At 47.9% G+C, this 22146-nt stretch overlaps 1 protein-coding gene across 1 annotated transcript in view; it reads right to left on the reverse strand.

Annotated features, from left to right (window-relative positions):
* LOC132769016 (zinc finger protein 850-like) overlaps window positions 1-12530 on the reverse strand; it is a 31092-nt gene extending 18562 nt beyond the window's left edge. The window contains exon 1 of the mRNA XM_067464874.1: window positions 12448-12530. The gene's annotated coding sequence lies outside the window, so the exon portion shown is untranslated. The remainder of the gene's footprint in view (window positions 1-12447) is intronic.
* Between the last annotated feature and the right edge of the window lie 9616 nt (window positions 12531-22146).

Here is a 22146-nt window from a genome sequence, read left to right on the forward strand (position 1 = left end):
ACTATAGCGGTAGTCCACGCTCTGGTTACTGCAGCACTCTCTATGTGGGGTTGCCTTTGAAGACGGCTCGGAAGCTCCAATTAGTCCAACGTTCGGCAGCCATGATACTAACAGGAGCGGAGCGCAGGGAGCATACAACTCCTCTGCTGCACCAGCTCCACTGGCTGCCGATTTGCTACCGGGCTCAATTCAAAGTGCTGGCGTTGGCCTTTAAAGCCCTAAACGGTTCTGGCCCAACCTACCTATCCGAACGTATCTCGGCCTATCAGCCCACCAGGACCCTAAGATCTTCTGGGGAGGCCCTGCTCTCTATCCTGCCTGCTTCACAGGTGCGGCTGGCGGGGACAAGAGACAGGGCCTTTTCTGTGGTGGCCCCTCGGCTATGGAACGCCCTTCCCATGGAGGTAAGATCAGCCCCCTCGCTGATGGTGTTCCGAAGAAGATTAAAAACCTGGATGTTCGAACAGGCATTTGGTTAATCGGTGCAATGAATGTGATGATTACAGGAATGGTAATATGGACGACGAAACTGGATCACGATTTTAGTCATGAGATGCATTGGGTTATTATTGTTGTGTCAATATTGTGTATTATGCTTTTATGCTTTTAAATTGTATATTGTTGACTGTTGTACCTTTGTTGTAAACCGCGTTGAGTCGCCTGTTAGGCTGAGAAACTGCGGTATACAAGTAAAGTAAATAAATAAATAAAATAAAATAAATATAAGAAGGCCAAAACATATTGGAAAGAAATACAAGGGAAACTACAGAAGATACTGAAGATTAATATTCCACTCCGCCCTGAAATATATTTACTAGGAATCACAGGCGAGAAAATGGAACACAATAAAGACAAACTTTTATTTCTCGCCCCAACGGCGGCAAGATTATGCTATGCTATAAAATGGCGAAAGGAAGATACGCCAAAGAGAGAGGATTGGGAAATGAAATTCATGGAAGTGAGAAACATGGACAGACTAAGTTATTTAATACAGAAGTACAAAGGAAGCACAAAGAACAGGGAAAGAAGAGACAGATTGGGCATCGATAAATGAATACTTTGAATAGAATAAAACAATTAGGAAAGATAAAAGAGAAACTCTACCTCATACACCAAAGAACGGAAGACAGAAAAGAAAGGAAACTTAAAGAAGAAAGAAAAGGAAAACCTCGTCGAAGACACCGGGAAGTTAGACCAAAAGAGGAATGAATTCTATGATCTTTGTTTCGTAATGCTTTTAACACACCCTCTTGTCTTATTTACGCACACACTGCCTTCCCCCCCCCCCTTTTCTGGCTTTTAACACATCTCTTTCTCTTTTCTATTCTAATTTCTACCCTGAAACTTTTAATAATATGTATTTATAGAAAAATTAATAAAGATAATATTTTTAAAAAAAGAATTGGATTATTTCATAGAATCAAAGAATCTAAGGGTTGGAAGAGACCTCATGGGTCATCCAGTCCAACCCCATTCTGCCAAGAAGCAGGAATATTGCATTCAAATCACCCCTGACAGATGGCCATCCAGCCTCTGTTCAAAAGCTTCCAAAGAAGGAGCCTCCACCACACTCCGGGACAGAGAGTTCCACTGCTGAACGGCTCTCACAGTCAGGAAGTTCTTCCTCGTGTTCAGATGGAATCTCCTCTCTTGTAGTTTGAAGCCATTGTTCCATTGCGTCCTAGTCTCCAAGGAAGCAGAAAACAAGCTTGCTCCCTCCTCCCTGTGGCTTCCTCTCACATATTTATACATGGCTATCATATCCCCTCTCAGCCTTCTCTTCTTCAGGCTAAACATGCCCAGCTCCTTAAGCCGCTCCTCATAGGGCTTGTTCTCCAGGCCCTTGAACACTTTCGTCGCCCTCCTCTGGACACATTCCAGCTTGTCAATATCTCTCTTGAATTGTGGTGCCCAGAATTGGACACAATATTCCAGATGTAGTCTAACCAAAGCGGAATAGAGCGGAGCAGGACTTCCTTAGATCTAGACACTAGGCTCCTATTGATGCAGGCCAAGATCCCATTGGCTTTTTTTGCCGCCACATCACACTGTTGGCTCATGTTCTCTTTCTTCCCCACGAGGACTCCAAGATCTTTTTCACACGTACTGCTCTCGAGCCAGGCATCGTCCCCCATTCTGTATCTTTGCATTTCGTTTTTTCTGCCAAAGTGGAGTATCTTGCATTTGTCACTGTTGAACTTCATTTTGTGAGTTTTGGCCCATCTCTCTAATCTGTCAATAACCCAGATATTGTGGAATATCTGCTTTGATAATCTGTATTATATGGCAGTGTAAAAGGGGCCTGAGAGGAAAACCTGTAATCTAGTGCCTGGAAAAAGTGCCACCCCCAATTCTTGCAAGTGCAGCAGATGATCTACCTTAATTATAATTAAATTACAAGGATAATTATTTTAATAATAAATAAATAGTTCTATGGCCCAACCACAAAAAAAAAATCTTAAATCTCTTCACTTTTATGCTTGTTCCTGGATTTATTTGGGGCACTGATTCAGAAAACGGCACTGCATGGAGCACATTCATTCTAGGTCCCTTCGACCATATAATCCCGATAGTCAAAGCAGATAATCCACAATATCTGCTTTGAACTGGATCATATGAGGGCCCGTCCAGATAGGTCCTATATCCCAGGATCTGATCCCAGGCATTCTGTTTATCTCATATTATCTGGAAGTGCCAACTGCCTGGAAGGGCCCAGAGTCTACAATGCCAAATAATCCAGTTCAAAGCAGATAACCTGCACTTTATATGGCAGTCTAGAAGGGGCCCTAGTTTCTTAGGCTGGATCTACACTGCCCTATGTCCCAAGACCTGATCCCAGATTTCCTGCTTTGAACTGAATCATATGACTCTCCACTGCCACATAATCTGGGCTGTGGAACTCCCTGCCTAGGGATATTAGATCAGCCCCCTCCCTCCTGACTTTTCGAAAGGGAGTAAAAACTTGGCTCTTCGAGCAAGCGTTCGGAACCCCGGAATAAACAGACAAACTGGGAAATGACCCAGGAACGGCCAAGACGATGGCATGGATGAGGATTTGAACGAGAGGACATAGTTCTTTTTAAATTGTTATTATGCACTGTCTTTATGTTTAAATGCACTTTAATGTTTTTGCTTTATCAATGTATGTATTTTTATGGCATCGAATTGTGCCGACTGTGTATACCGCCCTGAGTTGCCTTCGGGCTGATATGGGCAGGGTAGAAATAATGTAAATAAATAAATAAATAAATAAACAAGGAGATAATCTGGAATCGGATTCTGGGAAATAGGACCCTGTAGAAGCAGAAGCAGCATTTGTCTGGATCTACACAACTATATAATTCAGATTATCCAAGCACATAATCCCATGATCTGCTTTGAACTGGATCATAGGAGACCACACTGCCATATAATCTAGTTCAAAGCAGACAATCTGGATGTTATATTATATGATATATATATATATAATATATTGTATATACATATAATATTTATAATATTATAATGTAATGCAATATAACAACAACAACAATAATAATAATATATTATAATTATATATTTATATTACATGTAATATTACTAATCATATTACAATATAGTGGTATGGTGCAATATAGCAATGTTTAATGCTGATATTGTACTATGCTAATAATATAATATATTGTATGTAATATATACCTTGTAAGCCACTCTGAGTCCCCTTCAGGGTGAGAAGGGCGGCATATAAATGTCATAAATAAATAAATAAATAAATATGGCAGTGTAGTAAAGGCATCAGGCCCCTTCCACACAACCGTATAAACTGGGTTACCTGGCAGTGTGGGCTCAGATATTCCACTTCAAAGCAGATATTGTGGATTATATGCCTTAATGTTCTGGGCCATATGTCTGTGTAGAAGGGCCCTCGGATAGGGTTGACCTGGTTTTCTATTGGTGAGCAGATAACAAGTGGTTGGGCACTTTCACCCAGTCATATAATCAAGGAAGAAAATCCCACAATACCTGCTTTGAACTGGGTTATCTGAGTCCACACTGTCATGTATTACAGTTCAAAGTACATAATGTGGGATTTTATTCAGCTGGGTGGAAGGGGCTAGGCTTGGGCAATCCATGGTTCTAAATGGTTCTAAAGTATTTACAAAACTAAAGTTCTGGTGGTGAAAATTTCAGAACTCTAACAAAACTTTCAAAATTTAATTATGATTTCATTATTGGTGATTTTAATGACAGAACCAATTAGGAACTGCCATTTATTATGAAATTTTGAGAGTTTTGTTAGAGTTCTGAAATTTTCACCACCAGAACTTTAGTTTTGTAAGTACTTTAGAACCATTTAGAACCATGGATTGCCCAAGCCTAGAAGGGGCCTCAGATGGCATATATTCTATGATAGGGAAACTGGGGGCATTTTTGGAATCATCAGAAAAGGCCTACCATTTGAGGCACCACAATGTTTGTTGGCCAGGGTCATATATTAGAGGAGACAGGCCGCTTGCCTTTCTGCAATTGTACAGATATTGAGAATATATTCCAGGGACTCCTGTTTTCTCCAATGGAGAATCATTTATGGGCGAAGACAAGAGGAGCCACGGTTTGGTTTAGGGAGCTGGACCCCTTCTACACTGCCATATAACCCCAGATTATCAAATCAGATAATCCTCATTATCTGTTTGAACTGGATTACATGACTCCCAACTGCCGTATAATCCAGTTCAAAGCAGACAATCTGGATTTTATATGGCAGGAGTTGGTTGGATAAACTAATATCACAGGGCCCTTCTACACAAGCATATAACCCAGAATATCAAGGCAGAAAATCCCACAATATCAGCTTTGAACTGGGATATATGGGGGCTTTCCATACAGCCATATAACCAAGAATATCAAGACAAATAGTCCACAATATCTGCTTTGAAGTGGGTTATCTGAGGGCCTTCCACACAGCCCTATATTCCAGAATATCAAGGCAGAACATCCCACAATATCAGCTTTGGACTGGGATATATGGGGGCTTTCCATACAGCCATATAACCAAGAATATCAAGACAGATCGTCCACAATATCTGCTCTGAAATGGGTTATCTGAGGGCCTTCCACACAGCCCTGTATCCCAGAATATCAAGGCAGAACATCCCACAATATCTGCTTTGAACTGGGTCCACAATCAGATAATGTGGGATTTTCTGCCTCAATATTCTGAGATATAGGGCTGTGTGGAAGGGACCTGAGTCCACACTGCCATATATCCCAGTTCAAAGCAGAAAATGTGGGGTTTTATTCAGCTGTGTCACTTTCTAGCTTTTATTTTGCAGTTATTGGTTTTTTTGGGGGGGGGGGGGGCAAAATACTTGAAAATTACATAGGGCTGTCCCTATCCAGATCCATAGTTGTTTGGGTTCACAGTGCTCTCCGGATGTAGATGAACTACATCTCCCCTAAATCACTGTCACTTCCTCCCAAAACCCTCCTGTATTTTCTGTTGGTCATGAGGGTTATCTGTGCCAAGTTTGGTCCAGGTCTACAATTCGTGGGGGTCTCAGTGGTATGTGGAAGTCAGAGCTGATTCGGTTGAAGGTATTGCAAATCCCATCATCCATTGTCCATACTCCCCCAAACATATTGTTTTTGTGATGAATCACTATGCTTTAAGTATGTTCAATTTGTAACAATAAAAATACATCCTGCATATCAGATATTTACATTACAATTCATAAGAGTAGTAAAAGTAGCAACAAAAATAATTTTATGTTTGGGGGTCACCATAACATGAGGAACTGTATTTAGGGGTCACAGCATTAGAAAGGTTGAGAACCACTGGTCTAGCGCCTTGGTTCCTAACCTTTTTCTGATCAGGGCCCACTTGACCAGGGACCGCACTCCATCATTAGTGCCATAAGGATGACAAATCAGTTTTTGGCTATCATTAAATTTGGTTTGGTTATTTGGGGTGCTGATTCAGAAAATTGCATTGGAGAGAACACATCAGCTCTAGTTTCTGAAACAGAAGCTATGCCACCCAGTAGTCGCCATCTGCTTGTTACAAGAAATACAATGTGCAGATTTAATATGATATATGGTGTAAATGGAATTGAATGAAAGAATTAATAAGTTAATAATTTTAAAGACAACATTCAAAAAGATTAAGGCCTGCAATGACTAAATCATTAACTACCTGCTTGCTGGACTACAATTAAAACCTGCCAATGAGAACTAAAAAAAAGTAAACTGTGAAAATGATAATAATTTTTTTTTTACAATGTTAAGGAAGTCAACACATGGCTAACACCAATCATAAAGAGTCAACATCTGACCAGGAAACTGTGATGGAATCAACATATTCCACGGCGGAATATAGAACATAGTCACCATCTGCTCACCCACAGAAAGCCGTACTTAATAATCTAGAGCGGATGTGGTCTATCCAACACAATTTTCTGAATCTGCACTTGAAATAACCTAAGGAACAGACCCAAACACCAAGACATCAAGAAAAAAAGTTTTTGGTTATTATCTGTGGATTTGGTTAATGCTCATATTAAAAAAAAAGGGGGAGATGTAAAGTTTAAAAAAATCAAAAACAAAAAGCAGAGTGCGACAGCCAAGAAACTGTTCCTAAGGGCAATAATAATAATAATAATAATAATAATAATAATAATAATAATAATAATAACTTTGGAGGACTAAACAGGGTCTTACAAAGGGCTGCTTTCCCTATACAACTATTGTGTTTGGCAATAGAGGCTAATAAATAATAATAATAATAATAATAATAATAATAATATTTACTTTGGGGTACTTTCCTCTCTCTCACTCTCCTCCAACGGTGCCAGGGAAGCCACGAGAGGGTGAGAGCAACGGAGCTGACCTCCTTCCTCCCTCCCTTCCGCCCTTCTCCTTCTCTCTCTCCCCTCCAAAGGCAGCGAGCAGCCCCGGCCGCAGACATTATTTTAGATCTCGCATCCACGGGTTGTGAACCACTGGTTTGAAGCAAGTGTGGATGTTGCAATTGGCAAGCTTGAATAGCATCGAGTAGCTATGGAGCCGCAAAATCAATACCTACCAACTGATTGATTTTGTAGCTTCATAGCTACTCCATGCTATTCAAGCCTGCTATCTGCAACGTTCACATTTGCTTCAACACACAAGGGTTCTTTCTCCCACCCTGGGCATTATTCCACAGGTATAGGTACACCCACTCTAGGGTAGACACAGGGAAAGCTGGTTAGGATTGCCCTTCAGATGCCACCCAGGACTAGATTCTGACTGGGAATTGGAATCCCAATCTGAGGCCTCAATGGTGGGAACTACTTATCTGCTCCTCTCTTGGAACCCCCCCCCCCCCCCCCATCTCCTCCTGCACTTCTCCTTGCCACCTTCTGCCGGGATGACATGCATTTGGTGATATCTGGAAGAGGAGGGGGCGGCCCAAGGAAATGGGTCAGGAAGGCCCACAAAGAGCCCTCGGAAGAACCCAGAGCCCAGTTCCATGGGAGTTTGGCTGGAAGGGACCCCAATGGGCACTCGACCCAACCCACTGCATCACTGCCGTTCCTGAGAGAGATGTCTACACCTGTTCTTCTAATCATATGCTCCAGCTTTTGGTTCTTAAGTGCCAGCAAAGCTGCTAATGGATTTTCACAGACATTTCCCATCATTATAAATTACTAACAAGGGCATAAATAGTCTTATCCCTGGCCTGTGACGAAGACACTCCTTTCCATATTGTAACTGTTTTAATGCATATATGATGATGATGATAATTCCTACAACTACATTTACATTCCACTTTCCTCTCTTAAGACAAAGCTCAAGGCATCTCTCAACAGTAAAAAGCAATACAATTTTTAAAACCCACACGATATAAATACTAAATTGAATCAAATACAGAATCTTAAAAATGAATCAGTTGAACCTGAATCTCCCTTCTCTTCCCTCATCAAGGGGCTCAAAATCGGGGACACATTTCAGGAACTCAAGGAACGGGATCGTTCCCAGAGCGAAGCGCAAACAAGACTAACTGCCTTTGGATGTCAAAGCATCCAAGAAATTATTCTGCATGTCGTTCATGCAATTTGACAGCCCAAACCTCCTCCAAACTCTGCCAGCCTCACTCCCAGGGCATCTGGAATCCCTAAAGCTTACTAGCTTACTTACTTAGGCGATCCCTCGTTGGACTTCCATTATGGGTTTCCTTGTGGGTCTGCATGTGGCTGGGGAGCCCTATTCTTGCTCTGCATCTTCTTCCGCAGTGAGGGCATTGGTTTCCAGGTGGAAGGCGGTCCCGGTCGGGATTGGCTTGACGCGCCTTCCTCCTGGCACGTTTCTCTCTTTCACCCTCCACTCGTGCCTCCTCGAATTCTGCAGCACTGCTGGTCACAGGTGACCTCCAGCTGGAGCGCTCAAGGGCAAGGGCTTCCCAGTTCTCAGTGTCTATGCCAGAGTTTTTAAGGTTGGCTTTGAGGCCATCATGCGTGTTCCGAATCCCTAAAGCACACATCAGATGGAAACGAGCACATTTCAAAACATAACATAGCATGTGACCAGCCCCATCCAATGCCCCGATTTTCCTTGACACACACACACACACACACACATCCATCCATCTATGAATATGTTTGTATGAAGGAAGGAGGGAGAGAAGGAAAGAAAGGGATGAAGGAAGTGTGGAAGGGAGGCAGGGATGAAGGAAGAGAGGGATGAAGGAAGAGCGGAAGGGAGGGAGGAGGAGAAGAAGTTTAGAAGGCAGGCAGGGATGAAAGAAGGGTCCCAATCTTCAAGAAGGGAAAAAAGGATGACCCAAACAACTACCGTCCGGTCAGCCTCACGTCGATACCGGGCAAGATTCTGGAAAAGATTGTTAAGGAAGCGGTCTGCAAGCACTTAGAAACAAATGCGGTCATCGCTAATAGTCAACATGGATTTATCAAAAACAAGTCATGCCAGACTCATCTGATCTCTTTCTTCGATAGAGTTACAAGCTGGGTAGATGCGGGAAATGCCGTGGATGTAGCGTACCTGGATTTCAGGAAGGCCTTCTTTGACAAGGTCCCCCATGACCTTCTGGCAAGGAAACTAGGCCAATGTGGGCTAGGCAAAACTACGGTGAGGTGGATCTGGAATTGGTTAAAAGGACGAACCCAGAGAGTGCTCACTAATGCTTCCTCTTCATCTTGGAAAGAAGTGACAAGTGGAGTGCCGCAGGGTTCCGTCCTGGGCCCGGTCCTGTTCAACATCTTTATTAATGACTTAGATGAAGGGTTAGAAGGCATGATCATCAAGTTTGCAGATGACACCAAATTGGGAGGGATAGCCAATAGTCCAGAGGACAGGGGCAGGATTCAAAACGATCTTGACAGATTAGAGAGATGCTTGGCCAAAACTAACAAAATGAAGTTCAACAGTGACAAATGCAAGATACTCCACTTTGGCAGGAAAAACGAAATGCAAAGATACCGAATGGGGGACAATGCCTGGCTTGAGAGCAGTACGTGTGAAAAAGATCTTGGAGTCCTCGTGGACAACAAGTTAAACATGAGCCTAAAGAAGAGAAGGCTGAGAGGAGATATGATAGCCATGTATAAATATGTGAGAGGAAGCCACAGGGAGGAGGGAGCAAGCTTGTTTTCTGCTTCCTTGGAGACTAGGACGCAATGGAACAATGGCTTCAAACTACAAGAGAGGAGATTCCATCTGAACATAAGAGCCGTCGCAAACTAGGTTCCTGAGGGAGCAAACCTTGCTAGCACGTCCCTGACGTCATGAGCCTGTGCCTCTCTCCCTGCCCCTTTCTCCGCCCCTTTCTCTTTGCCAGCGTGGTTTTTCCTTTGCTAGGGCAGCATTGCCCGCATTTCCTCTCAGTTGAATTCTGCCAACTGAGAGAGTATGCTGGCAATGCTGCCCTAGCAAAGGAAAAACCACTCTCGCACGGAGAAAGGGGCGGAGAAAGGGGCGGGGCGAGAGGCGGAGTCTCGTGACGTCAGGGACGTGCTAGCAAGGTTTTCTCCCGCAGGAACCTAGTTTGCGACAGGTCTTAGGAAGAACTTTCTGACTGTGAGAGCCATTCGGCAGTGGAACTCTCTGCCCCGGAGTGTGGTGGAGGCTCCTTCTTTGGAAGCTTTTAAGCAAAGGCTGGATGGCCATCTATCAGGGGTGATTTGAATGCAATATTCCTGCTTCTTGGGAGCGGGTTGGACTGGATGGCCCAGGAGGTCTCTTCCAACTCTTTGATTCTATGATTCTATGAAAGTAGGGAGAAAAGGGAGGAAGGAAGGGAGGAAGAAAGGATGAATGGAAGAATGAAGTAAGGAAGGAGGGAGAGGAGGAAGAAAGGGAGGTGCCAATGACACAAACAGTGCAAAGCTAACTCCCAGAGCAGCTGGCATCCCTAAAGCACTTTTGAAACAGGCACATTTCAAAACATAGCATGTGACCCGATTTTCCTTGACACATCCATCCATAAATCTATATGATTGTATGAAGGGAGGGAGGGAAGGGAAGAAAGGGATGAAGGGCAGAAGGAAGTGCGGAAGGGAGGCAGGGATGAAGGAAGAGAGGGATGAAGGAAGGAAGAGCGGAAGGAAGGGAGAAGGAGAAGAAGGCAGGCAGGGATGAAGGAAAGGAGGGAGAGAAGGGAAGAAGGGAGGGAGGAGGAAAGGATGAATGGAAGAATGAAGGAAGGAAGGAGGGAGAGAAGGAAGAAAGGGAGGAAGGAAAGGAGGTGCCAATGACACAAACAGCGCAAGCCTCACTCCCAGAGCAGCTGGCATCCCTAAAGCACTTTTGGAACAAGCACATTTCAAAACATAACATGTGACCTGATTTTCCTTCACACACACACACACATCGATCTATTATTATTATTATTATTATTATTATTAAACTTTATTAGTACCCCGCTAGCATCTCCCGCAGGACTCGATGCGGCTTACAAAGGCCAAGGCCTCAACACAACAACAGCAAAACAATAACAATACAATTTAAAGCAAATTAAAACATAAGCAATAACAAAACATTACATCATTACACAATAAAAACCAGGGCCGGGCCAGTGGTGGGTACAGGTTAAAAAGTGCTGGGTGTGGCAGGAGGTATGTTGGATTTCTGGGCAAGTGCAATGTGCAGAGAGTCTTAAACTCTAATAAAGTGCCTCTGGGACGTAGTGCTGGAGATTATCCTATTCTGGAAAGGCACATCGGAATAGCCAGGTCTTCAGATTCTTCCTGAAGACAGCCAACGTGGGTGCTAGTCTAATGTCTTTGGGGAGGGTGTTCCAGAGTCGGGAGGCAACCACAGAGAAGGCCCTGTCCCTCGTCCCCACCAAACGTGCCTCTGATGCAGGTGGGATCGCGAGCAGGGCCTCTCTGGATGAACGAAGGCAGTGCGTGGGTTCATAAACGGAGATGCGGTCACGCAGGTAGACAGGTCCCAAACTGTCAAACTATATGATTGTATGAAGAGAGGGGGGGGGGAAGAGCACTTTTGGAACAAGCACATTTCAAAACATAGCATGTGACCTGATTTTCCTTCACACACACACATCCTTCCATCTATCAAACTATATGATTGTATGAAGAGAGGGAAGGGGAGGAGGAAGAGCGGAAGGGAGGAAGGAAAGGAGGAAGAAGGGAGACAAGGTATGAAGGAAGGAAGAGCAGAAGGACGGGAGGACGGAAGGGAGGGAGGTGCCAATGACACAAACAGCGCAAGCCTCCCTCCCAGGGCAGCTGGCATCCCTCAAGCACACCTGTGGAGGAAAGGAGCACCTTTCAAGACATAGCATGTGACCCTGAGTTTCCTTCACACACACACACATCCATCCATCTATCAATCTATCTGATTTCTCTCTCTCTCTCTCTGTTTGTCTGCATCTCTGTGTGTTTGTGGGCGAGGGATTCCCGGCTGGCTCCCTCTTCCAGAGCCCACGGGGACCCCCACTGGGTGGGTGGGTGGGGAGGGAGGGACGGGCCTGGACCCAGACCCCCTCCCCCGCTTAGGACCCCCTTTGCCCCCAGGTGGGGTTTAGGGGGGAGCTGCAGTGCCTCCCCCCTCGCCCAGAGGCCACTGCGAAGCCCACCAGACGCGGATGTGGGCCCAGCCTGGCACACGGGGAACCCAGACAAGGCGACAAGGGGAGGGGTTGGAAGGGGGCCGAGGAAGGGGGTGACGACGGCAATCCTCTGGCGCCCTTGGGGGGCCCTTTCCCGAGGGGCACCTCCCTCCCTCCCTCCCTCCCTCCACTCCCGAGGAGGAGGCCACCCACCCTTCCGGGGCTGATTCCCAGACTGAGCCCGACTCCCCAGCACAGGCCTCAGGCCTCCCTCCCTCCTCGGGCCTCCCCCTCCTCCTCTTCTCTGAGGGAATCCCAGGAGGAAGAGGCCCGTCCACGAGGAGTCCCCGAAGAGTCTCCTGCTCCTCCCACACACACTCCCGAGGCCTTCCTTCTCTCACCTTCCACTCATCCCGGGAAGAAGCGAGGCTGCCTCTCCCTCGGCTAGGCCCAACCGGAAGAAGCGCCGCTCCCACTTCCGCCCGCGGAGGCCTCCCCCCCATTCCCTCGGTCTCCAATGGCCTGGCCGTGACGTCACCCCGGAGGCCTACTTCCGCCCGGCGCTGTCATGGCGGGAGGAGGCGTCCGCCCAAAGAGGGGCGGGGCTTGGCCTTAAAGGGGCCGCACTGCAGGCAGGAGGCTGGGAGGCAGACCTGGACTGCAGCCTGGGGAGAGGGAGAGAGAGAGAGAGAGGGAGGGAGGGAGGGAGGGCCGGCCGGGCCCCGGGGGAGGGACAGGGCCCATACATGGTGTCTTGGGACCTCAGGGAAAGAGGCTCCCCCCCCCTCTCTCTCTCTCGCTGCGGGGGGGCAATGGTTCAGAAGCTCTCATAGGCACAGCATGCATCCCTGGGTTGTTGTTGTGAATGGTCTTCCGGGCTGCCTGGCCATGTTCCAGAAGCACTCTCTCCTGACCTTTTCCCTGCATCTCTCTCTGGCTAAAGGCATCCTCAGAGGTTGGGAGGGAGGCCTCTTGCAAACTGGGCGAGTGGAGTCTACATACATCCCTGTGGAGGGATGCCCAGGTGGGAGAAAGAAAGAAAGAACTTTTGTCTGTTGGAGGCCAGTGTGGATGTTTCCATTAGCATTAAATGGCCTTGCAGGTCCAAAGCCTGGCTGCTTCCTGCCTGGCTTCCCACTGATATATAAACCCCACTTGCCTCCTTTCCCACAGGCCTCACCCCTCTGAGGAAGCCACGGGGAGGAGGGAGCAAGCTTGTTTTCTGCTTCCTTGGAGACTAGGACGCGGAACAATGGCTTCAAACTACAAGAGAGGAGTTTCCATCTGAATGTTATCGAGCTCTTTTAGGGGGCTCCCCCAGGAAGGAGAGCCCAAGGACCGCACCAAAAAGGGTCCTGGAAAACCTTGGTGAGATTTTTCCGGAAGCCAATCCAAGAGCGCAGAAGTTATCTAAAAGCAATCAGCTCACCAGAGGCGAAAGGAGACCAGGATCGAGGCGTTTATTTGCGATTCAGCTGAATGGATGATTTACAGGAATCGTTCCACTGCAAAGCATACTGATACAAGAATTTCAGACGTATTTATACAGTACAGGACAAAGAAAGCAGTTTGAAACTCCCGCCGCCCCTTGCCGGCCAGCTTGATGCTGATTGGCCGAGGCTGGAACAGCTGGGAGGAGGCTGGCCGGCCCACCCCGGCTCCCAGCCAATCAGAGCGCTCCTGTGCCTCGAGAGGGCCAATGGGCGCCCTCCGCTCGCTTCTGAGTTTGGGCCAATCAGGAGCGAGGAGGGCGGGACGGCCGCAGACAAAGGGGGAAGATGATGGGATTTTGGGCTTTCCTGCCCGCTGGAATGCGGGCTATTGTCCAAGGCGGGAAGAGGGTGATGTTGGGCAAACAAAGGCTTTCCTGTCCTTGATGAGTCTGGCAGGGAATTTGAATAACTAGATCGATGCCAGACCGCCCGAGGGATCAACAGCACCTGGTTGAATTAATCAGCTCTTCTTTCCGGAGGCTCTGTTGACTCTTCCTCCATCGTTGGCCTTGCTCCGATGACGAAATGGGGGGAGGTCAGCAGCTTTGTCCATGCAAAATGAGTTAATCAACGGGTGATTTGGGGGAACGAGGCTTGGGCTCTTTCCCCAGGCAGTTCCTGGTCTTGCTGGTTTCTTTTTGGGTGAAGGGTCAAGAGGGGAAGACACAGGGGAGTCCATAAGGGTTACATTTTTCATTTTCATAGGCCACAGGCATCACCAATATACAGGCATTTCATATATCACAACCCACCACCCATCCCAACCCCAATTCATAGTAATAAGAAAATATTTTATTTATTTCATAAAAAAGGAAAGAACTAGAAGTCCCAAAGTCTGGACGGAAGGGTTTTTGGGGGCAGGGGCCAGCCCATGCATCAGGCTAGCCAGAGAAAGGCCAATCCATTTCCTGAAACAGGAGCGGAGGAGAGCCAGGTTCCATCGTCCTGTCCTTGGTGGAACTAGCGCTCCCAACCGGGGGTCGGGCCTCCCTGCCCGATCCCCACTTTCAAGGCTTCTCCTTGGCAATCGGCGGCGGTTTCCAGGCGGCTGAAGCTGGGCTGAAGCGAGCGGCAGCAAGCGGGATGGAGCAGGCGGCAGAAGCCGGCAAAACTTTGACAGTCAGCTGGAGACTCGGCCGAATTTAATAATTAAACAAAAACAACTATTTCACGAGTGCAGGAGTCCAAAATGAGGAAACCAAGACAACAGTTAGTCTTAGAAGTTAATGTAGAAGATTATAAAATTTGAACGGGCCCGATCCGCCATGTTGTTGTTTTGGCGGATAAGGGGGGCAAATGGGAAAACTTCTGTATCCGCAATTTGAACTAATGCAATTCCAGAGGCCTGGGGAGGCCAGGGAGGCGTCCCCAGTGAGCTCGCGGTTCCCCGGAGCCCAGGGGAAGGCTTATTGTAGGTTAGAAAAGTTGCAGTCAGTAAAAGGACACAAAGTATCGAGCAAAAAGGATCTAAAGTTTCAAAAGTTAAGTGTTTTATTTGGGGATTTGTTACAAAGAGAGGGAGAGGGGAAAGTGGAAGAAAGATTTCATGCTGTCCCTTGCTTTGAGCTGCTGGCTGAGGCACATTCCATCAGTTGGACCCGACTTCGTTCCACGGAACTGCGGAACTCCCTGCTGCGTTTTAAACCAACTTGAAGGCGGGAGATTCCGCGACCTGGGGGGCCATCATGAACATGAGGAAGAACTTCCTGACTGTGAGAGCCGTTCAGCAGTGGAACTCTCTGCCCCGGAGTGTGGTGGAGGCTCCTTCTTTGGAAGCTTTTAAGCAGAGGCTGGATGGCCATCTGTCAGGGGTGATTTGAATGCAATATTCCTGCTTCTTGGCAGAATGGGGTTGGACTGGATAATGGCCCAGGAGGTCTCTTCCAACTCTTTGATTCTATGATTCTAGGTGTGGGCGGGAATGCTTCTGGAAGATGGCCATGCAGCCCGGAAGACTCACAGCGACCCCGTGATTCCGGCCATGGAAGCCTTTGACAACAAAATGCAGAATATCAATGGCTGTTAATGTGAAAACACAGTGATTGCAAAACCCAGAGACTCCGTGGCCAGGACTTTGGTTTCCTCTGGATGAGAAGAGGCCTCTCCCTTTCTCTCGTGGCCTGGCCAGGCTCTGAGTGCTCAGGAGGCGAGGAAGGGGATGCGGGGAGAGACCCAGGGCCCAGAATGCCACTCTTTGGAAGACCCTGAAAGCCTCAGGAGGACCTGGCAAGGGAACCCCAAACCTTTCAGAAGTGTATTGAATTATATTTTGGGGCCTGCTGTATTCAGAGTGTAGAAAATGTATGGTGAAGGCCCCTGGTCCCCTTCCCTTCTATTTACATCCAACCCTGGGAACGGAGAGTCCAGTACCATCGGGAAATATCCCTCTAGCGATCTCCCAAACCTAGACATGGAATCCCTTTTGTGTGTGAGTGACAGATGAGACAATCCCTTTATCAGTTGGGCTGTTTTGCACTCTTTACCTGGCCAGGTGTGTCCAGAGGTTTAGGATTCCCACAGAAGAAAAAGCTAAGGAAAGATGAATAAATTAGCCTTTTGAGTGGGTACCTGGCCGGCATTATCACCTTTTCTCTTCTGTGCCTGGCACTGTTGTCTTCTTCAGAATTAGACATTAAGTCAACCAAGGAATCATCTGCACACGCACGCCCTCTCCCTCCTCAGTTTTGCCCCCTCCACAGGGTGTCCTCGCAACTGAATGGACCTTCAAACCCTCCAAGAATTGGCCATTCTTCCTGCCATGGGGAACCACTCCTTCCCATTGTGATGCCAATGGAACCTCCACCAATCATGGTGCGGATCCTAGCTGGCTCATACCATAACCCATCAGGAGGGAGGCATGGAAGGTCTGAATAGCTGCGAAAGTGTATTGAAAGTCATGATTTTCTCTGTGAAGTTATGCTTGTACATCTTCGAGTGGTATCCATTTTGGCCACATTGTGATGAACCTCTGTTGTTGGCCTTCAAACCTGAATAACTTGTTCTCTGTCCTGGCCGATCTGATTTAGTGGAGCCTCACCAGGTACCTAAGGTTATTGGGCGCTGTTTTAAGTAGAAATAATTACTTTATATGCTTGTGGTTTTCTCTTTCATTGCATTGTATGTTTATTTTATTTTTTTTAGTTGTTCCAGGCACATTGTGCCGTATGTAAGCCACCCCGAGTCCCTTCAGGGAGATGGAGGCAGAGTACAAAAAAATTAGTTATTACTATGTACCGGCTATATGTGGCTCCTACTGAAATCAATACAAAAGGAGAGGAAGTGGGAGTCCCAGGAAAAGACACCCCCGGGGTGTCACCACAGGTTTTTCAGGAGGCCTAAGACCCAGAACAACCCAAATTCCCCAAATCTATAAACAACCAGGATCTCCCTTTATCTGGCCTCCCTCCAAGACATTTGAAGTCTTCTTGTGGGGAAGGATTATGGGAGCTGGAGTCCAAAAAGTAACTTTGGATTAATGATGTAAAACACAGGACTCTTTATTACATTTTGGACATTGGGTTAATATATACTTGATCGACTGCTGCCATCAGAAGTGACCAGTAAAGGGTAAAGCAGTAGCAGATAATCAATGCATATTTTCCTTGTTTCGTTCTAAATCCTTGTCTCCATGTGACCCCATGAGGAAAAAAGCCTTTCATTGCAAAGACATTCCCTTCCTCAGATAAGTTGGCGGCACGGAGCCATGCATGCCTCCGGATTGAGGTGGCGGTGGAGAAGAGGTTGCCCGCGGCCTTGGCCTTGGCCTGGGGACGGCCGGAGCTAAGGAAGGGGACATATCAGCCACCTTCGCCAGCTTTAGGAGATAAGGTAGGGCGGGCAAGGGGGAGGCTGAGGTCATCGCCTGTTCATCGGAAGGGAACATGGGGTCCTCCACGTGTTCGGGAGGCTTGGGGGCGGGAATATCTAAAGCCTTAATCATCCTATCGATGAGAGCTGCAAATTTATTAACATCAGCCGGATGTATAAATGAGGCATTCTCTGTCCCTTCATGTTGAGCCGGGTCAGAGGGCTCTTGCTCTGAGTCAGAGGTGTCCAAGTCATCAGCACCCTGCCCAGAGGGTCCCATAGGGGTAGAATCACCTTGTGGAAGAGGCAGAGGAGCGTTCATAGCAGTGGAGCTGTCACCAAGCAGGCCACGCTGCATGGAGGCATGTCCAGAAAGCGAAGGTTGGGATGAGGTCGGCACAAGGGCGGAATTGCATGAGTTCACATCCGCAGAGAGCAGCACAGATGTTGGCCCACAAGCGGAGACCCGTACCGGAGCATCATGAGAGGAGGTCGAGGGTCCCTCCACTGGAGTTGAGGGATGAGCCAGTGGGGTGGCCATGGCCCCCACCAATGGTGGAGCTGGGGCAGTGGGCATAGGCACCGGAGGAACGGGGGCATGCACAAAGATCATCTGGCCCGCAGGGCCCATCTGCCAAAAACCTGGATAGGGTGCAGGAGCCATGGGTGAGCGTCCCCAGCGAGGGGTCCTGGAGGATCTGCCCCGCCTACTCCTCCTCGAGCGTCCTGAGGAGGATGATGATGTAGAGGATGAGGACGTCGAGGAGGAGCGAGTGCGCCTCGAGACCGATCGGCGCCGTCGATGTCGAGACCGCAGGCTCCTCCGGGAGGGAGATCTGGATCATCTCGGTCTCCTGCTCCTCTGGTGGGAGGAGCTCCGCGGCCAAGGCTGGGGAACGGGAGCCGGTAGCGGTGAGACAAGGGGCTCACTGGAAGCAGGTTGTTCCCCTGCCTGGAGATCAGCAATTTCCCCTGAGGCGGCTTCTCCCCCGCCGCTGGCCACGGCCCCGGTCCCCGAAGGGGGCGGGGTGGCAGGGACTTCCGGCTGGCAAGTCAGCAAGGGAGGCGGAGGCGTCGGGATCGGGGAAGCCTCTGCCGCTGTCGGGCCCATTGGAGACTCCCAAGCCCGGCCGATGGGCGGGGGCGAAGGCAGCGGAGGAGCCGAAGTGGGTGGCGTTTGGGCAACCAGCTCGACAGCCGGCGCATGCGCGGCCCGCGGAGTCGATGTCGCCACAGCAGTAAGGCCAAGGACCGCTGGCAGAGGGCGCACCGCGTCAGGCCGGGTGTCGGAGGCCGAGATTGGCGCAATCTCGCGGCCGGAGCTCGGCAGTCTTCCCGCCCTTTCTTCAGGAGTCTTTCCTTGAGAAGGGACTTGGCGGCCCCTTTTGATTTAGGCCTTTTGGTCTTCTTCTTCACCAAGGCAGATGAGGAGGCCAGGAACGGTAAGTTGGGCCATTCTACATTACGGCCAGGGGTCTCAAGCGGCATCAGGGCCCTCTCGTAAAGGGCCGCTCTAAGCCTAGAGACTCTGTTCTTCCTCGTTTGAGGAGTGAACGCGGCACAAATATGGCAGGCCTGGGTTAAGTGGGCTTCGCCCAGACAGGCCAGGCAAAGAGAGTGCCCGTCAGTATCCGGGAGGATGTTTGGGCACTTGGAGCACTTCTTGAAGGAAGTGGTGGCCATCATCAGAGATTAGTCAGAGAGTAGTCCGGGGTTCGAAGTACCTTAAATCAGTCCTAGTGTAGCAAGAGGGCTTAGCAGAGAGTTGTCAGATTCAGTCCGGGTCGAAGTTTATATGATGAAGTCATCGTAGCAAGAGGGCTTAGCAAAGGGAAACGTCAAAAAACAGTCCGAATTCGAAAAGGTCAAAAGTCAATCAATAAAGTAAAAGTCACCGAAGGTTCTCAAAGCTGCTTGTCACGCGAGCGGATTAAGAGAACTGTCGGCTAGTCCCGCCCACGGGCTATATATACTCAGGGGGGAGATGGGCGGGCCTAGCTGAGGGCTAAATGTTTCTTTACTTTCTAGAAGGTTGCGTAAGTTGCACTGCGCAGGCGCAGAGATACCACTTGTACGAATTCACAGTGACTACGACAGGAAATTGGGCACTGTTTTAAGTACAAATAATTGTTTTGTTTGTTTGTGGTATTCTCTTTTATTGTATTGTATGTTTATTTTTTTGTGTTGTTCTAGGCACATTGTGCCATATGTAAGGCAGCCCGAGTCCCTTCAGGGAGATGGAGGCAGAGTACCAAAAAATTAGTTATTACTACGTACCGGCCATATGTGGTTCCTACTGAAATCAATACAAAAGGAGAGGAAGTGGGAGGCCCAGGAAAAGGACATCCCTCCTCAGGAGGCCCAAGGCCCAAATTCCTCAAATCTGTAAACAACCAGGGTCTCTCTTTACCTGGCCTCCCTCCAAGACTCCTGAGGTCTTCCTGTGGGGAAGGATTATGGGAGCTGGAGTCCAAAGACATAACTCTGGACTAAAAATGTAGTAACACAGAAACCTTTTTTACATTTTGGACATTAGTTAATATATACCTGTTCAACCACTGCCATCAGAAGTGACCACTACATGTTGAAGCGATGACAGATAATCAATGCATATTTTCCTTGTTTCGTTCTAAATCCTTGTCTCCATGGATGAACACAAACATATGCAATCCCATGAGGAAGAAAGCCTTTAATTGCAAGGACTTGGGAGACCTCTTGTCTTGGACTACAGCTCCCAGGGTCCTCCAACCGCCATTCCAGGACTTTTTGTAGCATTTATTGGGAGTTGTAGTCCAAGAGAGCCATTCCTCCCACTCTCTGGAACAGGCATTCCCAAACGATTCCTCCAAGATTTCTTGGACTTCAACACACTTCAGCTGCCTTGGTCCAAGATCAGGGATTCTGGGACATGGAGTCCCCAGGAGGTGGAAGGCCAGGGCTTGGGAAGGGAGGCTCCTGAGAAGGGACAACGCTTCCATGGCTGCACAGCTCTTCTCACCAGGAAATGCTTCCTAATGTTTAGGTGGAAGCTTCTTTCCTGCAATGTGAATCAGTTGCTTTTTATTTGTCTCCAGAGAGGCAGGAAGAACTTGCCCTTTTCTCCTCAATGGGACATCCTTCCAAATATTGGCTCTCTTGTTGCCTCCCCCTCCCCCCCCTCCAAACTAAACATCCCCGGCTCCCTCAGCCATTCCCTATCGCCCTTCTCTGGAGACATTCTAGCATCTCAAAATCTTGCTTGAATTGTGCAGCCCGGAACTGGACGCAGGATCATTCCAGGGGAGGCCTGATCCAAGTCTAGGAGAGAGTGGGCTCAAACTTACCCGGATCTAGACCTCACCCTCCCATTGGGACAGCCTAGAACCCCTCTGGCTTTTTTTTAAAGCGGATGTAGCACACTTTATTATTTTTTTAAAAAAGCATTTATTTAAAGACAAAAAAGAAAAACAAAACAAAGCACGTTTACGCAAATTATAATTTTGGTACATTTTTAAAGTACTACTTCACAAATATAAAGTGAACAAGGAAACACACCTTGCACAATAAGAACAAAAGTAACGGACAACAAACTCTAGTCTATAAGCCTCTTGGTCACTATATGGACAGGTTAAACCCCTGTGCCGGGACTGAAGACCAACAGGTCACAGGTTCGAATCTGGGGAGAGGCGGATGAGCTCCCTCTATCAGCTCCAGCTCCTCATGAGGGGACATGAGAGAAGCCTCCTCGCAGGATTGCAAGACATCCGGGCGTCCCCTGGGCAACGTCTTCGTAGACGGCAGATTCTCTCGCCACAGAAGCAACCAGCATGCAAGCAAGCAAGCAAAACAACCAACGGTCCTTTTCAGGACCAACCATGACCATGACAATAATCTCAATCAACACTGAAGGGATGTCAGCTGCCAAAGAGCAACTGCTCTATGAACTGTGCCGAGATAAGAAATGTGATGTGCTGTGTGTCCAAGAAACACACAGGGATGAACAACAGAAACGACCCAAAGTTCCAGGAATGATCCTAGTAGCGGAAAGGCCACATGCGCAGTATGGAAGCGCCGTCTTTGTCAAACCAGGCCTCCAAGTCAGCAGTGCCCACAACACTGAAGAAAACAATATAGAGGTTATAACAGTAGAGCTTAACAACATCACCATCACCTCTGTGTACAATCCCCCAAATGAAGAGTTCTGCTTCTCCTCCCCCGAGAATTTTGATAGGCACCAAAGGGCGGTAGTAATGGGTGACTTCAACAGCCATAGCTATGTATGGGGCAATGCCCAAGAGGATAAAAATGGAGAGGCTGTCCTCTCCTGGTCTGAACTGCACAAACTATCACTCATCCATGATAGCAAGCTCCCACCATCCTACAACAGCAGGAGATGGCACCGAGGCTACAACCCAGACCTCCTATTTGTGAGCGACAGCATCGTACAGCAATGCACCAAATCAGTGGGACCACCAATTCCAAACACACAGCACCAACCAATAGTATGCCAACTGTTCCCAACAATAAGGCCTCAGGAAGTTCGATTTAAACGAAGATTTAACTTCAGAAAGGCAGATTGGACTAAATTCTCAGACATGTTAGATGACATGATCACATCGGCCGCACCAATCCCTGAGGAATACGAGCACTTTATTGAAATCGTGAAAACCTGCTCACGGGCCTCCATACCGAGAGGCTGCAGAACCAACTACCTTCAGGGCATTACCCCTGAAAGAGCTGCCTTGTTGGAAAACTATTACAGGCTCCACAACGAAGACCCATTTAGTGAGCAGACTCTTCAGGCAGCGCAGAGCATTGTGT

This window comes from Anolis sagrei, chromosome 2 (assembly GCF_037176765.1).
Source record: "Anolis sagrei isolate rAnoSag1 chromosome 2, rAnoSag1.mat, whole genome shotgun sequence".
NCBI classification, from domain to species: Eukaryota; Metazoa; Chordata; class Lepidosauria; order Squamata; family Dactyloidae; genus Anolis; species Anolis sagrei.